Source organism: Microtus ochrogaster, chromosome 15 (genome assembly GCF_000317375.1).
Source record: "Microtus ochrogaster isolate Prairie Vole_2 chromosome 15, MicOch1.0, whole genome shotgun sequence".
NCBI lineage: Eukaryota > Metazoa > Chordata > Mammalia > Rodentia > Cricetidae > Microtus > Microtus ochrogaster.
Window position 1 is genome coordinate 5,623,622 of NC_022017.1, and position 11,094 is coordinate 5,634,715.

At 53.7% G+C, this 11,094-nt stretch overlaps 1 protein-coding gene across 1 annotated transcript in view; it reads right to left on the minus strand.

The window, feature by feature from the left end:
- The window catches only part of Dnajc22 (DnaJ heat shock protein family (Hsp40) member C22), a 5,667-nt gene extending 4,228 nt beyond the window's left edge, over window positions 1-1,439 (minus strand). The window contains exon 1 of the mRNA XM_005353932.2: window positions 1,285-1,439. The gene's annotated coding sequence lies outside the window, so the exon portion shown is untranslated. The remainder of the gene's footprint in view (window positions 1-1,284) is intronic.
- Window positions 1,440-11,094: the final 9,655 nt, after the last annotated feature.

An 11,094-nucleotide genomic window follows, 5' to 3' on the forward strand; every position in this document is an offset into this window, starting at 1 on the left:
TCTGAGATGCAGTCTGGGGATGCAGTCTGAGAAGCAGTCTTGGGGATGCAGTCTGAGATGCAGTCTGGGGATGCAGTCTGGGGATGCAGTCTGAGATGCAGTCTGGGGATGCAGTCTGAGATGCAGTCTGAGATTGCAGTCTGAGGACAGGATGACCCCTTTGGTCTGAGCATTGGTAGAGGTAAGAACTTAGGGGCTGGCCACACCGCTTCTCTGATCCTTCAGCTTTCACCCCCTGATAGCTGACTGAGTTTTTATTGTAAGACCAATTAGAATTCATGCTACAAAGTCCAGTCCTACCTCAAGGTCACTTGGGGGGTTAGATGTCTCATGTCTTTCTGTTAGCTCCCCAGGCCTGTTACAGTGGCTCCAAATTTAGGGGGGCAGAATGCTTCATTTTTTAATTTTTCTTTTATTTATTTATTTTGGAGACACAGTCTTATGTAGCCAAGCTGGTCTTAAGTGGCTATAGCTGAGAATGCCCTTGAATTACTGACCTCCCTGCCCCCATTTCCCAAGTGGGGTTATAGCATCTGCCACCATGCATGCCCAGGGATGAGAATGTTTTAAATGTTTTTAGGTGAGACGCTAAGAACTAGGTGCCTGAACAAAAACCAGAAAACAAAACAAAACAAAACAAAAAAACAACAACAAAAAAAAATCAGAAGTTTGGGACTAGAAAGATGGCTGAGGTTACCTACCGCTGTTCCGGAGGACCCAGAGTCAGTACCCAGTGCCCACATAGCAGTTCACAGATACCCTCTTCTGGTCTCTGAGGGCACCAGGCATCACACAGTGCACACACAGAGATACAAGTAAAACACCCATACATAAAGTACATTTTTAAAAGAAGAAGAAGAAGCAACTTAAATTTCAGACCTCCCCTTAATGGCTCACGGGGGTGAAATGGGGGTGGGGATGGTTTAATAGAATACTTTTTCAAAGTTTCAAACCCTTTTGAAAATCAGTGTCTTATCTAAAAGACCACCCCTTTAACTCCACGTGTGTGTGGCCCAAGGTTTGAACCTTCTCCAGCGAAACTTTCCATCTCCCCAGGCCATGAAAATTTCCCACAAGTCAAACTTGAAAGGGATCCTGAATTCCTTCCACTTAAACATTCTGGAAAACATTTTGACCTAGACCTTAGCACCCCACTGCTCAACCGTCCTGTTCCCAAACAAGATTGAAGAGCCTCTACAAAGAGGCTGCAAAAATCCTCAGAATATCAAATCCAGCAGCAAAGAGTGCCTGCCATTCCTTCCTATATACTTCAAGCGAACTCACCCTCAGGCAGTCCCGGTAGAGCCGCAGTACTGGCTGCTCAGGCCGCTTCAGACTAGTCATTTCCTTGGACCATAGAATCAAAATGGCCCCTCTCTCCCTTTCTGTTCCCACTGCCACACACGTGGACTTTGTCTCTCAGTGCTGACTGTGTCTCTGAAGTCAGGCCACCTCCGCCAGGCCCCTCCCCGAAGCCCTCGTCAGCCTCTTCAGAATCACCTTCCGGTCCTACCTTCTTCTATCTGCCCTCTAGGGTAAACCTTGTGAAAGCTCATCCCAGGCTCACCCAGTTTATATTCTAGGACCTGGAACAGCGCCCCACTCCCGGCGGAGCGCACCTCTTGCAGAGCGTCACCACAACCGCCAGGTGGTGCTGCCGCTTACAGAAGGAAGGTTCCCCAAAAGTCCCAGATCACCTTTTCACGAGACTGGGACACCCCAGGCCAAAGCTGTCCCGACAGTGCGACTACTTGAGGGAGAAGAAAGGCGATCCCTATCGATAAAACTAAAACTCTCAATTACCTCTTCTCCCCGCCTCAAATGGGAGTCTATCGCTCTCCCACTTCAGGCTGAATGCTTCTCTCCACATGCCAAAGAACCTCAAGATGGCCAATATTGTATCACTTCTAATTTCCTAAGGGAGAGACAGCCACCCATAAGCAAATGGGAGCGCCTATCAACACCCCCTATTTTGCCTCACTGTCTTATTCAAGTTTTAGGGAACTCCACACCCAAACCTGAGCCTGACCTTGCATAGCCTCAAATCCAGAGAGCCTCGAAGCTGCTCTGACCCTGAAGCAAAGGAAAAAGACACTAGTAAGGGATACAAGAGCGCATCCCCGGAAGATTAAGACCACAACCAGAACTCGGGGGGGGGGGGGATCCGCCTTCTTCCTTCAGCGCTGGAATGCTTTCAATATTCCAGGCTCCAACCCCGGGTGCAGCTCGGTGACCTTGGCCAAGTCACAGCCTCTCCTGAGCTTCAGTTTCTTTCTTTCTAAAGAAGCTTGGATCTACACGATCTCCTGGTCTTGGCTAGAGGTAGGGATGGAGCCAGTGGGCCTCACTTAGGGTCACACGCGCACAGTAGGCAGAACGTTTCCGTTTCCTCCAACACCCCTGCCCCCAGGTGGGGATGAGAAGGCAGCTCGGGATCTGGTCCCTTTAGGGCTGAGGAGGGGCAGCGAAACGACAACCCAGCCATGGCTGTGGAGGTGGGGGCGCGACAGGGCCACTGAATAATGAATGAGACTTAATTGGGCCCTCACTGCGAGGCGGCGCGCTAAGCTTGGCAAACACGCGGGCAGCAGCCGCCGCCGCTGGACAAACAAACTAGCTCTGGGTGTCGGGAGCCGGGCGCGGACAGCCGCGGCGGAGTGTGGGGGGGGGGGGACCCGCAGGCAGCCAGGCCTCCTGGGCGCAGCAGGAACCCAGAAGTGGCCGGGACGCCAGACTACCTAGAAACAACGCCGGAGGGATGGAGGTTCGGGGCCCAGCCCAGAAGGAAGGACTAGGGAGGGAACGAAGCAGATTTTGCGGTTGAGCCGGGGACCCAAGGGCAATGTAACAGCGAGGGAAAGATGGAGAAAAGAGTGGGAGGGTGGAGGAGAGAGTGAGAAATGGGCGAGGAAAAGGCACATCTAGGGAGGGTTGGTGGAGGGTGAGGGCGAGAGAAGAGCTATTTCTGTGAGGAAAGGGCAGAGCAATGGGGAAACAAGAGGAGGGAGGCACAAGGGGCCTAGAGAAGAGGAATTGGAGAAGAGTCAAGGAGAGGGATGAGGTGACCAGAATAAGAACAAGGGGGTGACGGGATAGGCGAGAGGCGCCCCTGACTGCGCCTCACCCTGCTGCGCTCCCGCCCTAGCGCTCTCTCCAGCCGTCCGCACTCACTTTGTCACAATTACGGGGCCGTCACTCGGCCGGGATTGTTTTCCCCAAATTGTTCTATAAACTGGCGCGGGGTGGGAGGTGGGGACGCGGTGAGGGGAATCTGACGAGCTGAAACCGGAGGGGAGAGTGAGCAGCTGTCGAGGGCATGGTAACATATTTACCCGCCACTAGCCCAGGCTTGGCCTTGGTTACTACAGAAACCATTGCGGAAATTGATTGTCACCCCAACCTTCATCACTGATTCCGCTTTCCACCATCTGGCCCCCTCAATCTCACTACCTCGGTTTCCCCAACCGAACGCGGCAAGTGCAGAAGACCGAGGCGATGACCCGGCTTGGCCAAGACTTTCTTAACCTTTCCCCATCCTCTCTTGCGGCGCCCTCGAGTGCCTGCTAACCTCACAGGCACTCATTTCTAAGTGTGACCACGTCCTCTCGCCCGCGTCGCTCGCTACCCTAGACCACCTTGTTGTTCCTCAATTCTGCAAACATCTGTTGCGCCCACTGAGCGAGAACTGCGCTAGCTTCCAGCTACCTCCTCCCCCCTCCGCCCCCAACACCCGCCACCTCTCCCCCGCCAGCCCAGCCTGTCGGCTCCGTGACAGCCGCCGCCGAAGCCCGGGCCCCGCGGGAGCGGCCGGAGAGGAGACGCTGCATGGCTGGCTCCGACACCAGCCTCCCTCGCGGCTCCAGGGGCAACGGAGGATGGCGGCCGCTGAAGCGAGACCGGAGTCGGCCGCCGGAGTTGGCAGGGCTAGACGAGGGAGGGGAGAGGCCCTAGGAGGGCTTCTCTCCCTTTCTTTTCAATCCTGTCTTTCTCAGTCGGTCGCCCTCCGTCCAGCCTGGACCCGGACCCTTCCCGCTGAGCGCGCCTGGGATTCAGTAGGTTCCCCAGTACTTCCCCCAACCCCCCAGTCCGGGTGATTTACACGAGAGCTCCGCTCAGCGGCCGCTTCCCAATCAGGAATATCGACCCCGGGCGGGGCCCTCGGGCCGCATCGATCCCTCTAAGGCTCGGGATTTAAAAATGTCAAATTTGCCTTTTCCAGGCGGGTAGAGGGGGCGGGGGCCAGGGGGAGGGCCGTTTGCAAGGGGGGTGGACAGCTAGGCATCGACCAGGCGCCTGTGCCCGGAATGAGAAGCGAAAGCAGCCGTGCCCTGGCATGGCCTGGTCATTCTTGGGTTCTCAATTGTGGCAACAAGGGAGTTCTACCTCTTCTGATCTCCACAGCACTTCACTATTGTACCAGGCTATTCCCAGAGACGGAGCCCAAAGAGGAACAAAGATCATCCCAAATCTGGGGAGACAAATTAGGAAGAGATCCCTAGCCTTTAAACCATAGGGGAAAGAGACAAAACTATAGAAGTCCCAAGACCAATCTAGCCCTGGAAAAAGAAAGGCAAATGGAAGTTGTCTTCAAGGTGCCCTGCTTAAAGCAATGTTCCAAAGATGGAGGAGATTCAGTCCTGGAGAGGCCAGGCTCAACTTCTTGATGGGTTGAGAATGGCGTGGAAGGGTGGAGACAAAGCTAGGTGAAAAGAGACGATTGTAGTGTAGTGGTATTATCTTCCCAAGGTGTGAACTAGCCAGAGAGTCCAAAGACTGAGGTCTCCAGAAACTACTGCTTCTCTGGGCCCTAAAACATGGGTTACCGTAAAGATCAGAAGATCTGGGCTTTCTCGCCCTGTGTATCACACAGGTGTCTGTCTGCTCAGATCTCTACCAGCCAGGGGAGCCTGGATGGGTTGGAGATCACGTCTTGTACTGGAGACTGTTTATGCTCTATACATAGGGCTGTAGGTCAAGCCCTCTCCCAGTGATCCTTCTGCAAGTCTAAATAATTAGACATTGAGACTTTGGAGAGGGGAGAGTGTCCACTGACTGCTTTCAAGGCTTGGGGAAGGTGCTAGAAGGGATCCCCTGTCACAGCACTCACAGTTAACATAGCACACACCCTCAGGAGACACCTCAGCTGTCACCTGTGCGCTACCATTTCCCCCAGAACTACAGACAGAACTGACAGCAAGTCGAAGGGGGGCACACGTGTGGAGGGTTGTGGCGGCTCATTCTCCTCCCAACACATGAAGCCACACCTCCACTGATAAAATCGGTGTGTGTGTGGGGGGGGGACACATCTCTGGCACTGGCACGCGTAGTCACTGGCGTTGATGCACCATCCACTCTATCAATCACTGCCACACACACACCTTTGTCTGAGTGAGCAATCACGCACAATTCTCCTTAGGTCGGGCACCAAAAACGCCTACATATAAAGCCTATTCTACATCCTTTTTTTGGTATCTGACCTTAAATCGCCTAATCCAAGGGCAGAGCTTGTCTCCATCTCCGATTTCCTAATTCTTTAATTAAGGAAATGGCCAACAACCGGGAGGCCAAGTTCAAGGTAGTCAAGGCCAGGGTCGAAGTGAAAAACCAGAAATAGAGGGAGCGATGAGACTGTTAAACGCTCCCTTGCTCCTGCTTCTGCCGGTGGCCTCTTTCCCCGGCACGTCCACTCGCCGCCCACCCGGCCCCTGTCCGCCTGTGCCTGTCAGTGGAGTAATGAATGCGCGCTCGGGGCCCTGGGCCCCCCCTGAGTCGTTCATCACTGCCAGCAACGCCCAGCTCTGCCTCCCGCTGGGAGGGCTCCGAGGCCCCAGCAGCAAGGGCCCTTCTCCCCCACCCCACCCCACCCCACCCCAACCCCGACCACTAATTGTCAGATTGAAATGTTGAGTTGTCAGCTGGGAGCCAGCGCCAAGGAATCTGCAGTAAAACCTGGACTCCTTGAACTTCCTCTTGGCTCCACTTGGGTTCGCTCGGATTTGGAGCATTTCTTGATTTGATAAGGATGGGTTTGTTTTTAACTCAGGAGAGCGGGGATAGGAAGCACAGTGTCATTCTAGTACGATAGGAGGCGCCATAGGCTAGAGGTCTGGCATTTCCCCCGAAAGGGAGGGCGTTGGGTTTAGTTCCATTTGCCGGGAGTGGAGATCCTAAAAAGCTTAGTCCTCCAGTCTCCTAGCAGGGGACACCCAGACACCCAGGACTTTGATCTCTCTCTCTCTCCTCTTTCTCTCTCTCTCTCTCTCTCTCTCTCTCTCTCTCTCTCTCTCTCTCTCTCTCTCTCAACTAGTTAGTCTCCACTTCCCCTCACTTCTCCTCAGAAAGGTCTCGAGCGACGGGTACCAAGCTCCCTTTAGGGGTATGCCCAAATTCCTTCCTCTTCCTGTGTTAGTGCCTCGGAGGCCCGTTCACTCTCCAGCAGGAGCCGCACCTGCTGGAGTCTGCTCCGCCCCAGCCCGGGTGCCTGGGTTGCAGTCACAGCCCCGCCCTCTCCCGGGCTCCTGAGCTCCCGGGCGGCCGGCTGAGTGACGGGCAGCGGGTGATTATGCGGAAGGGGGAGCGGGGTGCGCCGCGGGCGGCAGCGCTGACCCTTCACATTTCCGATCCGCCGGGACCCTCATCCATCCGAAGCTGCTCTTTGTCTGGCCGCCTAATTGCTGGCGGACAGGATGGATGGCGGGACCGACAGCCGCGGAATCCCTAATAAAGGCCGCGGCCGCGGGGGAGGGAGCGCAAGAAGGAGGGGGAGCAAGAGGAAAGGGATGGAAGGAGATGGCAGGAAGCACTGGGCTGCCGCCGCGGGCTGCGAAGCGTTGCTTGCTGCGCTCACTGAAGCCGGGCTTGGTCCTGGGTGAAGGCAAGAAGTGAGGTCGACTGTTGTCCGAGGGCGGTGGGTTTGGGGTTGATAAAGTCTGCTGCTTGTTAAAGAATGGAAAAACACTAGGGGCCCCGGACAGAAAGAGCATCCTAGGGCCTACATCATTTAACTGAACCCTGGAGACTTGGAGAATGGCGCTTCCTCCTGGGCTCTCAGCTCTCAACAGCCCGCACCCCTCCTTCATTTCTCTGCACCCCATCCACCTCCTTTCACCTGTCGGTCTCCCGGCGAGGGATTCAATATCCCAGCGGAGAAATGAGGGGCATGACTGAGGGGCATGACAGCTGTCTGTGCAGTCAATTGCCACATTTCATTAACCAGACACTGGGGCACGGGGTGGGTGTTGCCAACTCAAAGGGAGGTGAAGAGGGTGCAGGACGAAGACCAGAAGCCTCATCTGGGTAGATGTACAGGGCTGCGGAAGGAAATCAGCACTCTGGCCTAACAATTTGGAAGCACTCCGCTCAGCTCGCTAGGGAGTCTGGAGTCCGCTCTGTTCTCAGACCAGCAGGTCTTTGAACAGGGCTGTATGGTGCTCTAGATCAAGAGGGTTGACTAGCTAGCTGATGAGTAGAAACGCTGTCCTGGCGGCTGCAGAGGCCCTGGTTTTCGGTGCAGGTCCATCATCCCCAAAAGAAGGCAAACTGTGTGTGTGCAGGTCAAGCTGCCAGCTTTTCCACCCTGGTCACAGAAGGAGTGACCCGCGCCAAAGGAAGCAAAATTCCCCCACCTTACTTCCTTTTCTCATCCCCTCCTTTTTCTGTGCCCCCTTTCTTTGTCTGAATCATCCTCTGAAAATAACTCTGTCCTTCTGTTAGCCAATATTTGAACCTTGGCGGGTGTCAGGGTTGACAACTGGAGCAGAGGTTGGGGATGTGTCAAGTTAAGACTGCTCCGTTGGAGTCAACATGGTAGATTGTTGGGTCCCTATAAAATTCGTGCTGCCTACTTCTGTTCAGCATCTCTCATCCCCTCATTGCCTCTGGCGCCACTGTCTCTTTTCCAAGCACTGGGAAGAAATCTGAAACATCAAAACTCCTATTGGAAGAATAGCCCGCCCAATTCCCATTCTAGGAACATCTCCTTGCAGGATGTTCCCAATTCACTTCCCAGTTCTGGACCCCAGCTTCCTCATCTTTCACAGAGAGGGATAAAGCACCCAAGTCCTAGGGATGCCAAAAGGATGCAAGGAGGACTTGCGTGTTAAAAACCCTAAAATGAAACAAACACCTACTGTTATCTCCTGCAGTGCCCTAAAGTGGACAGTTCTCTCCTTTTTATACAGGGGGTCCAAGCTGCTTCTGTCCTCCAAAGTGGGATGGAAAGCAAGAGCATGGAGGGTTAGGGAGATTAGCACTCCCACTGGCTCTGGGGAGGAGGCAAGGAAAGGGTTCTTAGATCTGGATGAGATACGAGCCCCCACCCCATAGATGAGAAAGCTGAGGCCTGTAAGGTGATAGCGGCTACACTGCCAGTCTTCCCACCCTCCCTAGGGCTGTTAAGGTGATGGCAGCTACTCTGCCAGTCTTCCCACCCTCTCCACTCCACTGCTGACCTCCTCACCCCTTTCTTCCCTAGAGGGCGTCTGGGTCAGTGACGATAAGTATGAGAGAAAGAACAAAAAGAAAGAACCTTCAAGGAGCCAGGACCTTTCTGCTAGACTTCATAAAAATTTAACATGAAAACTTCTGCCGAGAAGGCACATGCCACATGCAAATCATATGCTAATAACATGCTAATCTAAAGTCTGGCCCTTAGAGCTCTGACACACACCTGCTATATAGCCTTGGGGGAAATTCTGGGGAAACCCTTGGGTTCTAGAAAGTAAGGATTCCCCTTAGGGTCTTGTTATGGAATTTAGTTTCGTTTTAGGATTGGAGAGAAGTTAAGTGTGTAATTTGGGATTAGGAAGAGCAGAAGTGCAGAGTCATTGGTAGAGGTTAGCGCAGGATTCCACACAGGGCTCTGCTTTGTTTAGGAGACTGCTGAACTCATCCCCACCTTCTTGCCACCAGCCCTGCACCAGGCTTCTGTTGCCTTGCTGCACCCCTGGCTGCCCGGCTCCCGTTCTTAGGCTCATCTCTTCACTGGGACCTCCTTGTTGCATCACCAGAGAGGCTCTGGGTAAAATGTCCCTGCTCTCTTCCCGACTCCCCAGCTTTCTCTCAGAGATTTTTGGCCACAGGAAGACCCACTGGTCTTAGCCCTAACAGTGTCCCTCTTTGGACGATGACAGCTACAGAGGAAGCTATGAGGACCTGGTGAGCTGGCAGCTTCATTCCAGAGCGTGGGGAAAGAGCAACAGAACATGAATAAATTCATAGAGCTGGCCCCTTGGCTCCCTGTGAGCCAAGCCTGCTCCCCCCACCCCACCCCACACACACCAAATACAACCGCTGCCTCCTGCAGCCTGCCTGGTCACTGCAGCTCACAGCTTGGCCTGGGGATAGGAGCAGAAGATGCTCCGGAGAAGAAACCTGGCATCTGAAAGGGACTGAGGTGAGGGGATCAAAAAGGGGGTGATGGGGACTAGGGCTAGTTGGGTGGATGGAGAACTGGGCGGAGAGGGCCTCTGCTGAATGGAGGGAGAATGTAGGGAGAGAAGAGGGGTGTAGGGACTGGGGTGGATGAGGCCTGAGGCTCTGCAGGGGAGACTGGCATGAACTGAGACCTGCTTTCCCTGATCCATCCATCATGCAGCCTGGGGGAGCAGATCTGGAATTAGACATGCACAGGGCCGACATGGCCCTCAGCCCCCCGAGGAAGACAAATGGTGACAAAGACCTTGAATAAAATTTGTATTTATGGTTGGAGGAGGAGCCCTTCCCCCACTGGCTGCCAATCCTTTCTCGACCAATCCTTTCAGGCAGGTCGGGACCTCGCCCCACTTCCAGCAAAGGCCCAGCCCAGCTCCAGCCCTCAGCCACTTCTTTCTCACAAGGTGTAGCAGGGGGTCCAAAGAAGGAGTATAGGAAATGAGAGATGAAGAAATCCCCTTCTGCGACAACTGTGCCCTGGTGTGCCTCATGCCCTGTTTTACACAACATATTCTTCCACACACCACCCTCTTGGCTTTTACCCTACTCGGCTGCTGTCTACTGTTAGGTCTCCAAAGACCCCCAGCCCCTTCGGTCCTAAACCCCAGTCTCCAGCCTCTGACCTTCTATTCCCTGAGAAGATACCGTTACTGGCTTTCCCGCTGCACTCTGATGAAAGCCAATGTTTCTTCTTGGTTACTCTGAAAGCAGATATGGTCCCCTTTATAGGCGAGTGGCTAATACCTAATCCAAATTTGAATTGTGTTGGTATGCATAATCAACCAGACAGCCATTATGTGGGGCCTAACTTCTCTCTATTTTCTCTAGTAACAAACAATTCGGGAGGGAGGCTGATATTATTAGGGCAAGACTCAGGTGGTGCCCATCTGGGCAGAGCAAGTGAACCGAACCTTCCGACTCTTTCTCACCAGGAGATTCCACGGGTTTCAGTCCTGAGACAGGAGAGCTGGCTTCTGTGGGTATCAGACTTTAGGACTAAGACAGAGAGACATACAAATTCCCTCTTCAAACAGCCTCACCTATGTATACACAAAGACAGCCCACAATTCACAGCCCTACTCACCCAGAGACAGCAAGGCCAGGGTCTTATGGCCACCCCAGCACACACACAGTATCCAGCACGATTACAACACACAGACCCACAGCCTACCACTCTGCTTGCAGAACTGCCCCGCCCCCGCGTCTTCCTCACAGTTGATATGTCACATTGGAGTCCGAACACGGACCTGGGTGTCTCTCTGCAGCGCGCCATTTACATTTCTCTCTCGATCTGTCAACCTGTCTAGGCTCCCTTCTCTCTCTCACTGTCTCTGTCTCTCCCGCTCTGGGGCTGTCAGTCAGTCTCTTTCCGGAGCTTTGTCTCTCCATCTCTGTTTCTGTCTCTGATTTCATGGATGTCCGTTTCCTGCTGATTCCCTAGTCTCTCTTTCTCTCTCTATCTCTTCTCCTCTCCTCTTCTTCCTTTTTCTTCTGCTTCTGTGAGACCCTCCAATCATAGAGACCAGGGTCTGAGCGGCAGGAGAGTTGCCTTTTTCCATTCTGGCCAACAAGTACCGGCTGAGCCCTTTGCCATATTCGGTATTTGGGGCACCGGGGACGTGTGGTGGCGAATCGCGTTTTATTTTTGTTTGTTATCTGTAA